The following is a 19,566-nucleotide window of genomic DNA, read 5'->3' as shown; positions in this document are numbered from 1 at the left end:
GAAAGGGGTCTTCTCCTCGCAGTCGCGTTACAAGGCTAAGCAGTTCATTACCGCATTTTTCGCCAGTGTTACCTTCGTCGTTGTCTTGACACGTCTTACATATTTCAATTGTTTTGCGAATGTCTAAGTCCGATTCATACAATTTCCGATTTAGTATGAGTTCTTCATTGTCATCGTAGACCTTGACATATATCATCTCTGACAGTATCTCTCTTTCCTCATTGCGAAATGGAATGTGCAGCGTTCCCATCTCGTGCTTGTACTTGTTGAGATCCTGAGCCAAGTCAGTTTCGATAGCGTATTATGCGTGGATACTGTCGTTTCTTGCAGATCTCGTTAGCGCTCCTGTGTAATATGCGACAACACATGACAGAGTACAACAATGCAAATACTTGTATTGTTGCAATAATACTATTCAACAAATGGCTACAATCAAATGGGTAATTAGGCTATTGGCCTAACCTCTTCCAAACGTTGATTCGGTGGAGTAAGCAGCGGACGCGTGTATCCTATTTATCACTAATATTGATTCGGTAGAGTAAGTAGCGGGCATGAGCATAAATTACATCGTTCATGATTTTAGTTCTAGCTGTTCGAAATGTAGTAGATGTCGTCAGAGATGTTTACACATAAAAAAATCTTTCGTGCTTACAGGGAACACACGCGATTTGCGTGTTTTTTTTTTTTTTTTTTTGCACATCAATTTTTATTCAGAATCCTGAAGTCGTTATGTATTTCGGAACTTGTGCTCTTGTTCCGAATTAAGAGACAGGATGAGTTTGAAGTTTCTAAAGTTTTCATTCAGGAGCAATTTCCTTCACTGTTTATCCTTTCCTTGAAGTAATCTTTCATAGAAATGAAAACATAAATGTTAAAAATATCTTCTACAAATTATTTTTATAACTGAAATTTTAAGCTGTGTTTATTCACCCATTTTTATCGCGACTGTTCTGTACGCGAAGTCTGGTATATATAGGTTTTGGAATACAGTAAAGCTTTATAATCCGTGGGGAAATTTCGCAACGAATAAAGTCTTTTTGAAATTCGAGTTATGGATAGAAAGTTTCAATGTTTAGACCTACATTAAATATTTAAATTCGCCTTTTTGTACCGCTGGTGTGTAAAGCATCTGGGCAGGAACTTTACACTTTCAAATCACCTCCTGGTTATGAAAGAATGAAAGGTAAACTGTAGTTGTGTATGGAAATTCAAAATTGAATACATAATAGTTGCAGGAAATACTCTAGTTTGCCGCAAGACGCAAACTATGCTTTCGTAGCAGTACTGAGGATACGTTTTTGCTGAGAGATCATTTCGGCTACCGTCAAATAAGAGAACAGAAACGCCTCACTTGTATTTCCCTTAAAGCTGTCCAGATACTTCATATGCGATTGACTAGCTCTATGCTTCTCCTCCCACAAAACCAGTTAGACGATGACCTCTAACAGAACAAAAAAAAAAAAAAAAATATATGTATATATATATATATATAAAGACTAAGGCGACTTAGATGGACTGAGACAGTATTTAAATTCTATACAGTGGGACCAACTGATGATGTTACCAACAGCAAATTCAAAATGGGAAGCATTCAAAGAACTTATCTTGGAAGCTACTAGGCTTTACATACCAACTAAGAAATATTGTTCAAGGTTTAGGCCAAAATGGATGTCAGATGAACTAATGAGGCATATGGCAGAGAAGAAAAATGCATGGGATACTTACAAATTAACACATGACACAGAAGCCTATGATAGATACAAGTTGATATGCAACCAAGTTACAAAGGAAGTTAGGCAGGCGAAGGCAGATTACGAGAAATCCTTGGCAAGGGATGCAAAGAAAAACAGCAAAGAGTTCTTTACTTATGTAAACTCTAGAAGGAAGGGGATGAATCAGATTGGTCCACTTGATATTGATGGGTCAACTGTTGATGATCCTGCTCAGGTAGCTAACAAACTAAATGAATATTTTGCATCGACATTCACACATGAGGAGTTATTCACCAAGGGGAATGCCAGAGGTGTATTCAACTCTAGTAGTAAGCTACAGAATCTTGAAATAACTGGGAGTAAAGTGGAGGAGAAACTGTTGAAGATAAACACAAGAAAGGCACCCGGGGTGGATGGGATCTATCCAGTTATATTAAAGGAGGCAGCAAAGGAAGTAAGCAAACCCTTAGCCATAATTATGAGAGCTTCCTTGGACTCAGGGGAGGTACCCATAGACTGGAAATGTGCAAATGTGACCCCAATTCACAAAGGAGGATCAAAGGCTGACACAAGTAATTATAGACCTGTGAGCTTAACTTCTGTTCCAGGAAAATTAATGGAGGCACTGGTTAAAGAAGCACTGCAGGATCATTTAGACAAGACTTCAGTTATAGCTCAGACACAGCATGGTTTTGTTAAGGGGAAGTCTTGCCTGACCAACTTGATTGGATACTATGATGCAGTCACAAAAGAACTGGATGCAGGGAATAACTTTGATATTATATACTTGGATCTTAGAAAGGCTTTTGATACTGTTGCACATGGAAGACTGCTACACAAATTGGAGCAGTGTGACATTGGAGGCAAATTGCTGCTATGGATAAAGGGGTGGTTGAGGGGGAAAAGACAGAGAGTGGTAATCAATGGACACTGCTCATCGTGGACTAATGTTATTAGTGGAGTCCCTCAGGGCTCAGTGTTGGGTCCATTATTGTTTTCTGTATTTATAAATGATATTGATGATGGTATATCAAGCTTAATGTCCAAGTTTGCAGATGATACAAAGGTTGGCAGGGTTGTCAAGGACACTACTGACACTATGCTGCTGCAACAGGATCTGGAAAGGTTGAGCAGATGGGCTGAGAGGTGGCAAATGAAGTTTAACATTGACAAATGTAAAGTACTACACATGGGAAACAGCAACCCTAGAGCAACGTATCAACTCTGTGGTACTACACTGACAGTGGTAGAGAATGAAAGGGACTTGGGGGTGATTGTGCAGGCAGATATGAAGTTCTCTGAGCAGTGCAGACGGGCTGCAAGAGTAGCTCATGGAGTATTGTCAATGATATACAGGAATTTTTCCAGCAGGGATAAGGAGGTGATTATTCCATTGTATAAGGCAATGGTCAGGCCACACCTAGAGTACTGTATACAGGTCTGGAGGCCTCATTTCAAGAAGGATGTAGAGCTGCTGGAACGAGTACAGAGAAGGGCAACAAGATTAGTGAATGGAACAAAGGGGTGCTCTTACGAAGAAAGGCTTAAGTTTTGCAAATTACAGTGTCTGGAGACTAGTCACCAGCGAGGTGATCTGATAGAGGTGTATAAAGCCTTGAATGGTTTAAGCATGCTCAATGCTGATGGGATTCTTCCTCTAGCTCAGAAAAATCACCTGAGAGGGCATAAATTCAAATTGAGGAAAGACAGATGTAGGATAGACGTGCGGAAATTTGCCTTTAGCCAGCGGGTGGTTGGTTGGTGGAACAGACTGCCATCCCTTGTGGTGGAGGTTGATAGCCTAAATAAGTTTAAGGCTCAGCTGGACAGGTATTTTGAACGAACAGAGGGGTAAAGTGGAAGTGGGTTTTTTTTTTTTTTTTTTTTTTTTTGGCTGATGCTGCATAAGCTTGCTTTCTTGCATCAAATGCCTCTACTAATGCTATCAACAATAAGAACACAGACATCTTAGTTAAAGTAGAACTGTTACTACACTGGTGTGCAAAATGTAAGGACCAGTCAGGTTTTCACCTGTAATTTCTCATAGGAGTGGCCTGGATATGGGAAAAGCATACCAAAGGAACCTCGTTGGGTATAGAAATGATGAAGGAAACAACACTGACACAACAACGGAAACAAAACGGTACAGAGGGATTTTATTCGAAAATGTCAATATAGCACTGGCTGCCATGATACAGATGCATCACTGCCAAAGATGGAACAAAGGGAAGAGCTGGTCCTCAGTAGGAGATATGGCCATCCCTAATGTCGATGCAGGCTTTGCACCGCCTGTCCATACTTAGAACAATGCTGTTGATAAGTTCTTGCGGTAACATCGTCCATTCCTCTGTCAGCGCCATCTTCAGCTGCTGAACATTTTCTGGTGGGTGTGGAGGTGCCGTTAGGCGTCTCATGTGTTCGATAGGATTTAGATCGGTGGAACGGGCAAGCCAATCCATACGAACAATGTCCTCACGTTCCAAAAGCATATCAACAGCTGCCGTGCGATGAGGTGTGGCGTTATCATCCATAAACACGAACTCAGGACCAATGGCACCTCGGAACAGACGCACATGAGGAAGGATTACCTCAGTACAGTAGCTTGCGCTGGTTACAGTACCGCCTTCCAGTGTCTGGAGTTGTGTACATCCATCCAAAATAACGCCTCCCCAGACTAGAACACCTCGACCGCCATATCGATCCCTTTCAGTGATGTTTGCAGGATGATACCGTGTGCCAACCTCTCGCCAGGTTAGCTGACGTCCAGAATCGCTGCTGAGACAATCTACTCTCATCAAGGATCATCAATCATTAAGTAAAGATTTTGTGGTTGTAACCTTTAGAAATAGTGTTGGTCCTTAAGTTATGCACAGTGTATTTACTTTGAACTTAATACAAATTGACCGTGATTTGAGTCAAGATCCTTCAACTTTGCAAATTTATTTAATGAGTGATGGGAAAGTGTAAAGGGTAGATGACGAATGTTAATAAATCTTAGAGCGAACAGACAAATACGCCCTAGTTTTATAAACTGGGACAGGGGCATGTCTATAGAAAGAGATCCCAATTTTTCAGCACAAAGAACAAAAATAATACAAATAACTAAACGAAGAGAATCGTACAATCGGGGAAACACTGTTGTCAGGGGATTGTAATATAGGCAACGCGGACTTGTTCAGCCCAAGTGGACTGTGGGCAAAGTATACCTGTCTAGCAAGCAAGCTTCTCTCGTCAGATCACACGTGTCAGGAAAGCGTGCCGTCGGGAATGTAATTGTCGGCAAATAGACTTGACCCCATTCTCTGGTCGGCATGATTGAATACGGAGCCTGACCGGATGGAGAACAGGTTTTGGAGCACCAGAGTGGTGTTCGCATGGTCTTGATTGGAGAACACGTTGATCAAGTCAAGTTCAAATGATCAGTTAAAACTTGCCCACGAGGAATAAAAATGTTCCTTTCTTCAGACTTGCTTGAATGTGCAGTTTTATGGCAGATGACTTAAGGTAGTTAAACATCACTGTACTTAGAGCCCAGTTTCTGTTCTAAGAGCTGGTGACCATAAGCTTTTCGGGTGGCTTATACAATTTTCGACGCCGCGCTCGACTGCACTTCTTACTCTCTGGATGGTCTCCTTGTTTATGGAGAGATTCAGCTGGCAAGAAGATACATCACCATTGGAAGGTTAATCTGTTCAACGTGTATGCATTATTGTACAAAAATGTAACTTTGTGATTTGATAGCAAGCTTACTTTGGTAGAATTATGCATTCATTTGTTTATGAAATATAAACTTAATAATTGTGAAGGAAATCAGCAGCAGGCTGATAATTTGTTAATATTTCAAAAAATATATATAACATTAATTGTGAATTATTCACAGAATAAGTTAATGGTATTGTGTAACGTAATCGACATTCTTGATAATAATGATATTCACACGATATAATTAAAACATTGACCATCATATAAAAACTGTACTCTTCTATCCTGTCCACGTCTGAAAAAGATCATAAAATGCTGTACAGATACGGTCAAGGCCTAACTACCCAGGTTTCAGAGTTCCGGTTTAATGGAACGGATGTTGGATATTGCCATGATGTTTCTCTTTGAATCACATCAAGAAATGCTCTATACTTTGTTGTTGATGGTGATGCTATATTCTATCAAGGCATTGCATAGAGCAGCGTGTTTCACCTCGTCTCAGAGTTGCTGTTCCGAAGGTACAACGTGCGTGATCGATATTAGTGCTGTGATCACGACTTATTCTTGAAGTATGGTAATGTATTCTTTTCTCTCACGCACTGGGACATGCTCCGATGATTTTCTTGAACTTTAGCACGGCACACAGATTAGCGCATTTCTTAATTAAAAGTGCATAATGCAAGCACTTCAAGGTATGTAACTCATTAGGAAGAGAACATTCTTTAATCAAATATAAATGTTATCAGTTTCTAAAACCTTGAAATACTAGAGTTATGAATATAGCAAACAGAAAGAATGTATGGAACAAAAATGTCTTAGAAAGTTTTTCTTCCATTACTTTTGTGCCTTCAGCACTTTTAAACTCTTCTACATGCAATAACAGTTTTTATTCCCTAACGAGATCTTTCATTTCCTACTTGTGTAGTTTTTTTTTTTTTTTACTGATTAGTATTTATTTTGTATTTATAACTGATGTTATAAATGATTAAATGTGATAAAATGGAGTCGCATTCTAAAGTCAGAACGCAGCAACGTGTCATTCTCAGATTGGCTCTCATGACGTAGTGTGTAACAAATAACCCACGTATATGCATATCAATGCTTTTGAACACTTCTCTTACTTACCCGAAGGATGAATGAATATACCCGAGCATGATTGGCTCCCTTTTCTAGTCTTACATGCTTTTGTTAATCGTTTGCTTTCAGTAAACGATGAATAGTTAAATAAATGTTAAAAAGATAAATAGTTTATTAAACACACACACACTTGGTAGCAGATACGTTATTTAAATATTATGGAAAAGCAATGTTCTAATGAAAGAATACTGCAGTGTTGTCGTTACCGACGAAAAGTAAACGTATAAAATTTAATTGAAAATACAGTAAAAATAAAATACAATGCACTGAAATTTATTAATAATAGTAATAAAATATATAGACCTACAGATAAATAAGAGTTCTAAAAGCGATAATAACAAAAACAAATTATACATTAAGTAGCTTTCGGAACAATGTACGCCTTTATCAACTCAGACGGCAAATAGTATGGCAAAACATCATTACATTTTGCAGAGGAGAAATATATGCGCATGCACTACAGCAAACAAATGCAGATCGTGAACGGTTAAAAAAAGGAGGCGGGGGAACAAAACATCAGCTGTCAGACTTTGCGAAAGCAGGCTCATGTACATATGCCACTTTATAAGCTTGCCACCTTTTATCATGCTGTAAAATAACCGCTTCCATAATAGGGTTTCACGCCAGCGATTAATATCGGAACCCGCCACAGCAATATAGAGCGCTTCTAACCAAGCGCAATGACGAGAATCATGAGCGTGGTTCAAAATTTTAACATTGGAACGTTGGTTACAATTAATGTTTTTTTTGAATAGTTTCTACAGACTTACCGAACTAAATTGCTTCTTTTGTACTCTGTACTTTTCGTCTTTCGAACAGTCTTCCTCAGTATGTATTCTTGGAAATTAGTCTCCAGAAATGCGTGTCTGATCTCGGTTTTTTTTTTTTTTTTTTTTTTTTGGCTTCTTAATTCTCAGTTTATCGCTCTACTAAAGTACTATAAGTTTTAACAATATTTTTCTGATTAGATCATTTGAGGCGCAACTAGGGGTAGTTAAGGAAACTATCCCGGATGCAACGTTCAGCGGGGACGCCCTTGTAGTGACTTTCCCCGGATGAAAATATACCTGGGTGCAACTCCTTTGTAGTTTAAGCCACGGTGCATTTCCTTAGTTGATAATAAAATAATTTCAGTTCTTTGATTTTGGAGACAATTTAATAACTAGGTAATTTGCAAATATTCCATAACTAGTTGTCCCTTCCTCAGGTCTTTTTACTGATGGCTTGAATTTATAAGCAAAACGAAATCTACCGTAACCAATTTGTCAATTTAAAAGTACTGAATTACCCACGACCAGTGCTCGAATCGCGAAATATGGTTACTATTCTTGTAGTCTGTTTTGTAGTCTATATTGTTAAATCCTTTGACCATATGTGGTCGTCCATGAGTATAAACAGAACACTTATTTTATGTCATCTCTATTTGACTTCCGGAAAGGCTGCCCGCGCATCACTAGAGAAAAGATTAAACCACGAACGTAATTTCTTAGTGACGAAAACTAATGACCATGTTTTAACCCTGTATGGGTGGCTACTTCCCTGATTATCTAACTTTGCTGAATTAACTGTGCATTTACAATCATTAATGGACGTTATAAAAACAACCTTTTTCATTTCATAGTATTAAGTAAATTATTGCTGTTTTAAGTAAGTTCATGTGGTTTTAATATTATTAGGGCCTACATTTTGTTAATTTTTTCTGTAATTATTGTGATTTATGTTACTGACGAGCTCGCCCCTGGCATATCCTGCCATCTCAGGAAAAAATGTACCCTTAGTTTTAATAAAAACAAAATGATAAATACCTCTCCAAATTTCTCTAATAAGTGATTTTCACTGGAGTTTAATTTTAGCCGCTCAGGGATAAATAATCGCTGAGCGGTGGTACCGCTCAGAATTTTCGTGGTTGAATTCGAATTTTTATCTTCTGACAGTGTTCATTTACTTTCAAAACTACATCATAATCAGAAGTTTACATAATTGCATATTTGCGCCTCATGAATGAGTGCATTAAAATTTCATGTTATAAACAAAAAATTTATATTGATGTCAATTACTATTATATTATAACGAATACACAATATTTAATATTATATCCATAATATTTATGGCTATTATACATTAGCCATAAATTTACTTTCTAAAAAATAGTTCCCAAATGTGCATTGTTAAAAAAAATATATTTCAAAGAGTATTTGAAATTTCTGTAACCTTTCAGAAATCTTTATCGGAACTTTAAGTACATTCATAAAAGACATCACAAACAGCATTAAGGAAGAGGAGAAAAAATATCTTCAGCAGAAATAAGAAACAAAAGATACCTCGAGCTAAAAACAAAAAAAAAAAACAAAAATGTAAATCGAAGGGCTCTGAGAACATCGGATGATGAAAAAGAAAAAAAAAATCGATAATAATAAAGAATCTTACAAAAATATTTCTTTGGAATAGGAAGCTGCAAAGTGAAATGAGATGCATATGCGATTAACGGCCGAAGTAAAAAGATACAACTTGAAGATATCGCGACAGATATCCTTAACTTTAGAACGAGAACAATTCAGAAAATATGCTTTTGAAATTGGGATGCAGTGCAGAATGAATAGCGAAAAAACTAGTTTTCTTCATTAGAACGGGAATCGTAAACTGTATTGGACTCACGAATATAAAACTGTATATTAATGACAGATATGTCAATTAGGGAAAACAAATTGTGTTTAATGCATTGAGAACAGAGAAACTGGATAATTTATCTGTTCTTAAAGAGAGAAAAAAACACAGAATACGCAATACTGCATTGCGAAAGAATGGCGATTATAGTACTTTACTGTACATTAGTATTTCTCTCAACCGTCGCTCTGTGATTAGCCCCCGAATGCCAAGCGATCTTGTGCGATTTTTGGAGGTCTCTTTGTAAACGAATTAGTTTGGAATTAATATTTCATTTCCAGTTCCTTTTCTCCCTGTTTTGTTTCAAGTGCTTCTTTACCCAAAATGTTTCAAGTAGGAACCCAGAAAGGAAGTCCACCTTTCTTTTCATGTATATATTTATTAACTATACTAATCCAACTGACTTTATCAACCACTTGGTCACTGGTGACACCGCTCCTGCCTCCACTTGGAGGGGTGTGTAACTTGGGGGAAAGAAACCTGTCCTACCCCAACCTGTCTGTTGTGACAGGTTGGGGTAGTATGGGATATCATCCACGAGGGCATTTATCCCATATTACCCCAACCTGTCACAACAGATCGGGGGCCTCCGTAGCCAGGTGGGAAGAAGCAGCAGTGCGTAGCACACGCTTCTAGATTAGACCGGGGTTCGAGCCCGTCACCACCAAATATGGAGGATGCGGAAAGGTCAGGGAATGACCACCGCATATCCCGGAGCAATATGGCCTTAGTTGCTAATGCTCCTAAAAACCAAACAACAACAACAACACAATAGATCGGTAGAATCCTAAAATCACATGGGATAAAGTGCATCCAACTCCCAGGCAAGAAACTGCGTTCTCTCATTTCCAACGTGAAAACACCTGTCCCCACCCTTCTGCAGAGCGGTTTGGTCTATCGCATCTCTTGCCGTGACTGCGCTAGCTGCTACTTTGGAGAGACTGGACGTCGGCTCGAGAAACGTCTCTCAGAACATAAAAGGGCGATCCGTTTGGCAGATGTGGAACACTCAGCTATTGCCGAGCATGTCTGGACAACCCACCACGACACTGACCCGCACCGCGATGTCGTGGTTGTGGACAGGTCCCACCATTACCTACGGCGCACCTGGTTGGAATCGTTAAACATAAAATGCTCGGATACCTCTTTGAACAGGAACAGTGGTTGTCAAGTTAACCCCATCACAGAAGCAATAATTCTGTCCATAGACAAACGCTGGCCACGTCACAGCCACAAACTTCAATCTCAAACAATTAGCCACGCGCCTCACGCACCAACTTGGCAGTGCACATCTCCATTCTAACTGTCATTTAATATATATTTTCTGTTTAACTGAAGAAGGCTGTCTACTCAGCCGAAAGCTCTTTGTATATTAACCGTTCTTTGTATGTATGTTCTAGTATTAAACCGCTCTGAGGAATTATAATTTTTTCATTTCAATAGTTGTTTATATACTTTATATATTCATTCTTATCTTCCTCTTATGTTGCTTTAGCAATTCTTGATAGTTTATCTTTAACATTTTTCGAATTTTATTTGAGATAAACGAGCATATTTTAATGGCTAATAATGTAAAACATAAAAAAAAATTGCAAACTTATCACTGAAGTTATACCTCTTCCTTCCAAGGTATTAGTTGTCGTGGGTGTAGCACAGTTAGTAGAATCTCCATCCTCCCCACACCGGTTGGAAAAGAACTGAGTTGGAATTCCGTCAATGACGCGAGGAATTTTTAACGGCGTTGTTTACAATTGCTGAGTTAGTCGGTCTCAGGCAGGTTAGCATGTTTTTTTTTTTTTTTTTTATCCCTTAAACTCGGGTTTTTCGTCCAGACAAAATACGTAGGTATTTCGTTTGAAGGCGAGCTCTTTCTGCAGTGAGCATTAAGCTAGTTGCATTAAATAAGCAGTTTGAATTTTGCTAGCGTCTAAAAAATATGAACGGGCAACATAGTCCTAACTCCATATGATTTCAATAAGGCTAAATAGCATTATTAAAATAAAAGAGCAGAGCGAGAAAGCTCGTGATGCAGTGTGCAGAATATTGACCTAGAAAGAGAGTAAACTCAAAGGGTGATTATTTAATTATTGTGTGTCGCTTCCTCGTGGACGCAATCTAAAAATGGTGGACATCTGAGTACTGCCCGAAAACTGGAGACCTTCATAATAATAAGTATTACTAGGGGAGATCTTTTCGAAGCGGTTTTTTTATTTCCTTAGTGATAAACTTAAAATGTCTGAAATACCAATAATTCTAATCTCCAGTCTGCTATCGCCACCCTCAAATGAAACTTAATCGGCGTATTTTTTGAATTATTCCATATATCGCATACGCGACTATCTCTTCAAAACACATTTTTGAAATGGAGACGTTTCGCCGTCTTCACCAGTAAGGAATGCCATCTTCACTGTCGTTTGAAGTTTGCATGCAATAGTAAACGTGCATCGGAGAAATGCGTCATGCTGCAGGTAGTAAGATAAAAAAAGAAATTCTATTTCATGCACACAGGAAAATAGTTTTAGACCATGCTTAAGTCCATCTGGGTTTTCTTTCCCCGCTTTTTGCTACGTCGAATCATACATTTACTTGCATATTTTTTCTTTTAAATCAGTTTTTTGCCAATATTTACTACAAATCTTTTATCCCATACTGTTTAGTCTTTTTTTTCTCTGAATGGTTCAGTTTAATAAAACTTAGAAGGTCTTGTTTGAGTCAAGATTACTAGTGTTTGCTTTCCCTCGGTGGAAAAGACTACTAGTTTCGTCCTTGGGTACTCTTTGTGTACTCTTTTCTCCTCCATTAGTTACATCTTGTCATAGCACTGCTCGATTTTACGGTGCTGACTTTTGGATCGTAGCCAAGGGAATAGTTTTCACATTATATTCAGAAGGTTTCGTACGATTGCCAAACTGCATAAAATATAGATTTTCATTTCAAAACAATATTCCTATCTTGCTCTCGTTTAGTTTCAAACACATGCACATTTATTATCCTCGCTCGCTCGCGCGCACACACACACACGCAGGAACTTCGGTAAATATCTTTCAGAACAAAAAAAAAAAAAAAAACTTTTCTGAACTATTTAAAAAAATCACCTCAAGCAGCGTTTTGCTGAACTATGTAATTTATACGTATGTAAACACAGTATAACTTAAGCCCAGAATACTTAAACGATATGGGGAATTTTCTCTATGAAGCTTTGGATGTTTGTGTGAGAAAATGTGGAAAGAATTTGAATTGATCTGGACCTGAATTATCTGTTCATCTTTTGCAGGCATTGTTAAGAAAATAAAATATGACGGGGGTTCAAAAAAGATTTGTATTCACCCAGAAGTAGTTGCGATTGAAATATTTTTTTGTTGTTGTTTAATACCTTAATTTTTATAGCACCCACACAAATTTTGGTTTCGATCTGATAATTCACCTTTTCTCTGCTGATAAAGTGAAGCGTCACAATGGATAAAGTCGAATACAGATCAGTGATTCGGTTCCTCTTTCTGCAAGGAGAAATACCCAAAACAAACCACGAAGGGCTGGTGCTGTTTATGGAAAAGACTGCAGGTTACAGGTATTGTTGCACATTGCTTCAAACAATTCAAATGTGGAAGGACCTCAGTGCACGATGAAGAAATTCTAGGACGCCCAGCAACTGCTGTAACAGAAGAAAGTGTTGCAAAAATTGAGGCATTAATCCTGGAAGAAAGTGTTGCAAAAATTGAGGCATTAATCCTGGAAGAACACCTGAATTAGCGTCCAAGAACTAGTTTCAGGGCTCCAAATTAGTGTAGAAAATGTGAAGAAAATCAACAGTTGCATATGAGTAAAGTGTCTGCTAGATGGGTTCCCAGACTTCTAACCTCTTAGCAGAAGAAGGAAAGGACACATTGTGCACATGAAATGTTCTCAGTGTGCCAGGAAAAGCAAGGAGTTTTTTCACGACTAGTCACCATGGACGAAACTTGGATCCATCACTATGATCACGAAACAAAACAAATGTCGGAACAATGGAAGCATGCAAAACCACCACAACCAAAAAGGCAAAGGTGCAACTAAGTGCTGGCAAGATGATTCTATCAATTTCTTGGGATCAGCATGGTGTGATACTAACAGATTGCCTTCAACGGGGCTGTACTGTGACTGCGAATTATTATTCCAACATCCTCATAAAGCTACATGATGCTGTAAAAGAAAGAATGCGAGGAAAACTGGGAAAAAAAAAAAAAAAGCCTGCCTCTCTCCTGCCCTGAAATCCTTTCTTCCTTGGAAACATTTTGCTAATGATGATGAGGCGATTTCTGCTGCCAGGTCGCGGTGTGAAGAACAGACAAAGGATTTCTACCAACACTGGCCTGCAGAAGTGTATCGAGAGGTGAGAAAAATGTGTTATTTTGTGTGATGACTATGTTGAAAAAGGGTAATACATAGTGTTTGTTTCAGCCTTCTATTTTTGGGTGAATACAAATCCTCTTTTGAACCATCTTCGTAAATCCGATGCACTCAGTTTTGCAGTTCCGCTATTGTTAAATGATTTTCGGCTTCGTGGATCTTAATTTATACACCAAGTGCCCATAGAAATGTAATCACCGGCTTGATAATTTTTGACCTCCCGAAGTGTTGGTAACCGCTTGAACACGCTGTTTTATTAAGTTTCATGAGATTATAAAATACAGCCGAATACACGACCCACCATGCTGCCTTACCCAGAATCCCACAATTGCACCACAGCGCCAGTCGTGGATTCGCGCATCCCACAGCACATCGATCTCATTCTACAGATGCATCGAGCATCTGTGGAATGAGATCGAATATGCTGGAGGAGGGTCACCTGAATCGCATATCTGGCCCATTGTATGGAACATCGTATTGTTGAAATGTGCCACCTGCCGTTGGGGAACAGCACTAACTTTAATAGATATACATGATTCGCAACAACGTTCAGTTCAGCTATTAGAACCTTGTTAGTTGTCCTTATCAGAAGTCTCAAAGCTTCCAACGCCCTCGTGAGTAGCACAGTTGGTAGAATCGCCGTCCTCCCCACACCGGGTGGAAAAGACCTGAGTTTGAATCCCGTCAATTACGGGAGGGAGGAATTTTTAATGGTCTTTTTCACAGCGTGGCTGAGTTAGTCGGTCTCAGGCGAGGGTAACATAGTTTTGTCTCCCGGAAACTCGAGTTTTTCGTCCAGAAAAAACAGAAAATCGACCTTAGAACACGCCCAATTTACACACAAAATACACGGAGCAACATAGCCTTAGTCGCCGATGTTCCTAAAATAACCCAGTAACAATAACAACAGTTCCAACAAAACGCTGCCGCTACCATATTGCATTGTCTCAATCATGCGCATATTACTAGAGGGGCGACTTGGTCGTCTACTTTCTGCTCCAGCTAGTGAGAGTACGTCACGTTCCTGAAGGAAATGATCCTGTACTGCTCGCCGTTACGTTGCAAAATGAGTGCTTTTACTGACTTTTATGCACACACACACAACACACACACACACACTAAACGTTCCGCTATTCTCCCATCCCAGACTAAGATGGGAGAATAGCGGAATTTTGACATCACTTCCTCTCCATCCCTTCATCTATGACATTTATGAAAATCAGAAACAACCGTGATCCCGAAATAGATCCTTGAGGGACCCCATTTCTAACATTAGAACAATCGGAATAGTAATCATTAATCATAACCCTCTGCCTCCTGTCCTGCAGCCCCTGCGATCGATCTTAGAATCTTATCTGTGATTTTAACATGTTCCAGCATATACAGTGACCTCTCCTGAGGGACTGAGTCAAATAATTTGCTAACATCCAAATAAACATTGTCGAAGTAGCTAACAAGCTTACGAGCTGCTCGTGATTAAGCATGATTTTATCCTTTAAAAAAAATCATGTTGTATCCTTCCGAATTCCATTTATGTCTAAATGTTCCTGTATTGCGCTTTTTATCATTCCTCCCTGATTTTTGATTTTTCCCTACGACTGAAGTCAAGACTGGCTGATCTGGTTACCCACTTCTTTCTTAGAATCAGCTTTATTGGCGATACATTGTCACCAATCCAGAGGAATCAATGTCTCCCTAGTGATGCCCTCATAATTAACCTTAATGGTTCAGTGCACTCTCTCTCGCTGCCTCCTTAAAAATTACTGGGTGTGTGCGCTATCCATTCCCAGTCATTCAGTTACCATTCTTTCTATAAAAGAGCAAAAAAATCTCTTTAATTAAAAAGTTCCTTAATTAGCTACGTAAGTGAATTTTATTTGAAGCATGGAATAATTTTAATAAAAAATAAATAAATTTTACCTTTATAAAGTAAATTTCACATAGGTTCATAAAAGTGGACTTTAAACTGCATATGTTTATTCTTCATCTCTGATTTGATTTTTCAAATCAATTGTATAATAGGAGACAACACATTTAAACTTTCGAATTTTTTTCCCTTCCGAATTGTGATACATCCCATGGATTTTGATGTGTTCAATCCAAATCGGAAATAAGATATTGCCTAGTACTCACAGATTGAGAGAGCAATGCAGGTTAGCTTATCGAAATTTTAACAAGTTATAGTTAATAATTTTTTCCCTTTGCTTTTTTTTTTTTTCTTTTGTAATGATCAGAAGCCTCTCTGATATTTTGTGAACTCAGGTTGCTAGTGAAAAACGGACTGTACATTCAAAATCGCTGTTAAAAGAACAGTAAGTACACCATATTTCTGTTGGAAAAATAAATTCAGTGCAATTTATTTATATATATATATTTTTTCCCCCAAGGCGGAAGACCTATCGCTGACAACAGTTATTACGTGCTGCAGGTTGGCTATGTTGATTAATGTTTATAATGCCCTTATCGAAGAATTTAAATATCCTATAATGGGCAGAATTACTTTGGAATGGATAATGCTGCCATTACGCCGAATTTCAAACGTACAGCCCTTTCGTTTTAATAGATATCCTTTGGGCAATTTTATGTAGTCATGGTTATGAATTTTGAAGTGAACAGCATTAAACAATTAACCTACCTAATATTGGTTGAGACGTTATTTGAAAATGTAACTCAGTTGAAAAATAATAATCTCAATTTGAGTTTCAGAATTACTTACTGTCTACTTTTCGTTTATTAATGAGCATTATGCGCTGCAGCTGTCTCTTACCGCATAAAAGCATTTTTTCCCCGTAATTGGATGTTTTCCTCTCCGAAGCATTAAATTTCAGGCTTTGTAATTGGGTATGCCAAGTAGATCTCGTGCTTTGAGGCGATAAACGGAGCATCTGGTTTGCATGCTCTCTGGAGAAAATGTTTGATGCTGTTTTTCTTACTAGAGTTTGATAGAAATGCAATGGAATTTTTTTGACACTAATGAGCCAATTATTAACATATTTTAGCTATAAAAATCGCTTGAAAATATGAAACTAGTTTTGTTCAGCATCAATATAAAACTATGATATATGTTGCTCGCCACTTTAACAATCATTTCTATGGAATTAGCAGGTAAAAGAAAATATAAATGATAATGAAAACATTACAAGCATTTTCGCCCTATTTTGAACTCGCAAGGAGTTCAAAATAGCTGTTGAGTATTTTGACGCCTAAGGGGTATGCAGTTTGTGTCCTACGTTAGTGGAAATGGGTTAATTATTTTCTCTTAGATCTTATTTTACCTTCTGCTTCCAGTGGGAATAAATTAGTTGCCTCATAGGGATGGAGAATGTTTTTTTTTTTTTTTTTTTGTTTTTTTTTTTGACAGAAAACATTGAACCATGTATGGTTTAGTATTATACCTGCCGATTTAAAAAAAAAAAAAAAAAGATTATTTAGTACCTACATGCATCTTATGGATCATCATCAGCCATTTTCAATCCACTGCAGGATGAAGGCCTCTCCAGCAACTTTCCAGTTCCTTCTGTTTTGAGCACCGGCCATCCATATACTACCCACAAACTCATGAATTTCATCTATCCATCTCCGCCGTTCTCTTCTAGATCCTCTTGGATACCACTCTGTTTTTTTCTTAGTCCATCTGTCATCATGTCTTCGAGCTATGTGTCCTGCCCAAGACCATTTTAGTTCTTTAGTTTTGATAAGAATGTCCTTTACTTGAGTTTTCTGCCTAATCTATGTGTTTCTCTTCTTATCTAACAGTCTGATTCCCAATATAATTCGTTCCATTCTTCTCTGTGTAGTTCTCAGCTTCTCTTCCATTCTTTTGGGGAGTATACATTGGTTCATTATTTTACGTTTCAGACAAACTGGGATATTGCTCTTCAGTATGTGACTATATTTCCTGAATGCTATCCATCCAAAATTTATTCTTCTCTTGACTTCCAGCCAGTTATTATTATTACAGCTAATAACTTGTTCCAGATAAGTATATGACTCCACCTTTTCAATTACTGCTCCTTCAATCATTATTTCCCTTTCTGTGGCATACTTGTTCATCATTACTTTTGTTTTAGCCATATTCATCTTTAGTCCAAAATCCTTACTAACCGTGCATAACTGATTAAGATTTTCCTCTTAATTCTTTGGGATTGTGGCTTATGACCACAATGTCATCTGCAAATCGTAAATGGTTTAGGTACTCTCCGTTCACATTGACTCCTTTCTCCGACCGGTCTAATCTTCTGAAAGCTTTCTCAAGGGCAGCAGTAAACAGCTTCGGAGATATTGTGTCTCCTTGTCGAACTCCTTTCTCAATTTTAAATTTCCTACTGTCTTTGTCTAGTCTTATGGATCATTTCATAGTAACTTGCAGAAAACTGTTCACTTATCAGAACAGTTTTCTCCACCCATGTCTGAGATAATATCATGCAACTGTTGTTTATACAAAAGTTCTTGTAAAAATAATTTATCACGTTCATTTTTTAAAATGCACAATCTGTACTCATTTTCGCCCTACATTAATCCCATTGACTAACATACGAATTACACAGACTGTGACTACAGTACTGTAGAATGTAGCGCACTTCTTCAGCTGCACTGATCGAATTCCTTGTTGAATCGACACCTCAGTTCTACTGTATACAAGTTGGTTTAAAGAGCCAACAAGCAAAAATCTAATGTGTTTATTCAGATATAAAGGCCACTGAAGAGGTTGGCCCACTCCCAAAAGTTTCATAAGTTTCTTCATTTGCAAAAATCACTTGTTCGTCAATGTTGATCTATGTTGAAGATGTTTATTTCATCCATTCGTTATGAATTTAACTAAAAAAAAAAAAAAAGAGGTTAAAAAAAAGAAATATAATAAATTAATTAAATATTGTTTTTAATACTTCTTATTTTATTCACAACATTTCAAGAAGTTAAATGAATAAGAAGACATTTTCGAGCATATGTTCATGTGAACTGGTTTATTTATTATTTGTCCTCCACTACTCTGGGAGTTTGACACCTTTTGGGAGTACTGAATCGCCCTGTATGTCTGTTAAGCACATAACTTTAAACACATACACTCGTATGATCATACTCTTCAAGAAAACACTTCATTTTATCGGAGACTATCGTAGCCACAAAAGCATTATTTGACGTGTGCACAGTACTTCAGATCTGCGCACTTTGAGATTGGTATTCTTTTCTTTCCCAGTGATCGATGTCTACAACTTTTAACCCTCATAACTTGTTTATGCGATTCCTTTCATCTGTACTTTGTTTTCAGCATGGTTATTTCGATTCACGTAAATTCGCCCACCTCTTCGTTCTTTTCTTTAAGGGCATCGGAAGACTTCAATTTTACTTACCCAGAGCAGCCGGCTTCCTTTGATTTCGTATAATCGACTAAGCTCTTATCTTTTGGTACAGAAGCGTCCTTTCAGATCCTAATATTTCGGGATATTTTTTTCACTTACGATTCTCTTTCAAGAAGTAAATGAATTAAGCCTCTTGAAAGAGTGTGGAGAGGGGTAGTTGCAGTAAATTTTTAGCCTACTTTCAAAAATCGGAACGCAAGCTTATGAAAATCATCTCTCCCTCCCTTTTTTTTTTTTTAAATACAATCCAATCAAATACAGTATATACGCATCTCTTCGGGATATTCTAGAGCTCTCTGGAATTGATAGTCCCAGAGTTTCCTGAGGAGTCTTATTGCTATCCGACATCTTTCAAAATGTCAGTATCGAAATTTTAGACACCACTCTTGTAGAGTCCGATACAAATTCGATTTGTATCGGTCCCTACGCAGTTGCATCGTTTTGAAGGGTTTCATTGGTTATGTAGTATTTTTATTTATTATCTGCCATCTTGGGAAAAAAAAAAAAAAAAAAAAGAAATACTCCATTGTTTTCCATGTTGATAAAAGCGGAAAGTATACGCCATTAATTACTACTTGTTATTAGTAATTTTCCTTAGAGCTTTT

General features: G+C 37.8%; 1 protein-coding gene across 1 annotated transcript in view; it reads left to right on the top strand.

The window, feature by feature from the left end:
• Positions 1-19,566, top strand: part of LOC150080530 (thrombospondin type-1 domain-containing protein 7A-like) — a 1,074,234-nt gene that overhangs the window by 693,432 nt on the left and 361,236 nt on the right. The gene's annotated exons all lie outside the window — the stretch shown is intronic.

This window comes from Mastigoproctus giganteus, chromosome 9 (genome assembly GCF_048544385.1).
Source record: "Mastigoproctus giganteus isolate SK-2022 chromosome 9, ASM4854438v1, whole genome shotgun sequence".
Taxonomy (NCBI): Eukaryota; Metazoa; Arthropoda; class Arachnida; order Uropygi; family Thelyphonidae; genus Mastigoproctus; species Mastigoproctus giganteus.
Note: the sequence above shows the minus strand (reverse complement) of the source record. Positions and strands in the feature narration are given on the sequence as shown.